Raw genomic sequence first — 1,916 nt, 5'->3', positions numbered from 1 at the left:
TATGTAACAAAATTATCATAGTTATTTGTAGACAATGTGTTTAATATTAGTAATTAACTGAAGACAAACCTTTGTAACGTATAATTTGACACATACAGGAGATGTAACATGTAGGACAATACTACGGTATTTTGTTCGTACTACTATGTATGTCTTTTTAGCGAAAAATGTCATCTTGCCCAGAGTTCAAGCTTGCTGAACCATTTCAAGTTTATTTCTCGTCAATTCTTCATTTGAATGCTAAATGTCAACTTTAGAAAAAATAAAGAAGAATAGTATTTATACATGCCAGATATTAAGGGTTTGTAATAAGAATACTTCAACAATACATACGTATGTACATGAGTGTGTATTGGTCATTACTGGTTGGCTCTGAGATCAGCCATTGGTGGGGAGGAACGGCGGTATTTTATTTTCGCGCCCGATTTCTTCTTTTCTGGCGTTTTTATAACCTGAAATGAACAGGTCAATGCATAATCAATGTTCATCATTGCTCCGGCGTTGTCGAATTCACCGCAGTAGTTGGGAGCTGAGAAGAGGGTCACAAGCTGTCTGTCGGCAAAGAACTCGTACCCATCTTCAACGACTTGGTGAGCCCTGCAGATCAAGTCGAACTCGTGCTTGTGGAGGAACTTCTTCACCACATCTTCCCCGAAAGTGTAGGAGACCCCTCTGTCATTCTCACCCCAGCCGATCACCTCCATGTCAGGATCGGACCATAGAAGATCGCACAAGAGTCCCTGATCAGGGACGTCCGTTGGTCTGGGAATGCCTCTGATGTCGTCCATGCTGCGGAGTTCAGGACTCAACCCGCCATGACAGCAAAAGATCTTATCGTCAATGATGGCGGCCACGGGAAGACAGTTGAAGCAATCCGTGAACGTCTTCCACAGCCTGACATTGTATCTCCTCTTGCACTCGTCGTAGAAACCGTAGATCTTGTTGATGGCAGCGCACTCATGGTTGCCTCTCAGAAGAAAGAAGTTCTCGGGGTACTTGATCTTGTAGGCCAAGAGCAGGCAGATGGACTCCAGTGACTGCTTCCCCCTGTCGACGTAATCTCCCAGGAAGAGATAGTTGGCATCGGGAGGGAAACCACCGAACTCGAACAGCCGCAGCAGATCCATGTACTGGCCGTGGATGTCGCCGCACACCTTGAGAGGAGACGTCAGGTCCAGCAACATCGGCTGACTGGCAAATATCTCCTTAGACCTCATGCACAGCAACCGGATCTCACTCTCGGACATGTTCACTACTTTAGGCACGTTCGTGCCGCGCACTTCCAGCAGACGGGTTATGAGACTGTCGACATTTAGTTTGTCATCCATTAATCAGATTCTTACCCGAAGGTACACTCCGGTATAGCAACTTCATCGACACAACAGCGATTTGGGTACAGGGCAGGATCAAAATTGAGGCTAAGGGAATTCCATAACAATAGTATCCAGTAGTGATTAGACAGCTTGTGAAGATTTTGCGTGTGGGTAACGGAGAAATTTTTTGTCGCCTGAGTAACGAGAATGGGAATTACTCTCTTTTCAGTGGAACGATTGTTAGGAGTAAGCCATTGTTTGCCATCTAACCGCGCAATGATAAAGTTGATGCGTCTATCAGACGATTTTGATAGAATTTGAAGCACTTGAACTTCAGGAGAGTCAACAATGAATATCGTCATCTTACTAATTTTGTGTTGCATTGGACACACAGACGTTTAATGCTGGACTGGAAATTTGTGTTCATTCTTGGAAGAGTGCATCTTATTTGCTCGTGGTTGGTTTATTTGATTTGGTTAATTTTTCTTCGCTATTCTGACACTTTTGGGTAATCGTGAAGATGATGATTCGAACACGGAACCCTGGCGTCAATCCGCAATTTGTGCATGGGATAAGTATAACTAACTAACTAACTCCCTGGTT

General features: G+C 44.2%; 1 pseudogene; it reads right to left on the bottom strand.

Annotated features, from left to right (window-relative positions):
• Positions 1–267: 267 nt before the first annotated feature.
• On the bottom strand, positions 268–1,502 carry LOC145999445 (serine/threonine-protein phosphatase PP1-gamma catalytic subunit B pseudogene; annotated as a pseudogene).
• Positions 1,503–1,916: the final 414 nt, after the last annotated feature.

The sequence above is a fragment of the Lepisma saccharinum genome, chromosome 15 (genome assembly GCF_977018435.1).
Source record: "Lepisma saccharinum chromosome 15, izLepSacc3.1, whole genome shotgun sequence".
Classification (NCBI taxonomy): domain Eukaryota; kingdom Metazoa; phylum Arthropoda; class Insecta; order Zygentoma; family Lepismatidae; genus Lepisma; species Lepisma saccharinum.
Note: the sequence above shows the minus strand (reverse complement) of the source record. Positions and strands in the feature narration are given on the sequence as shown.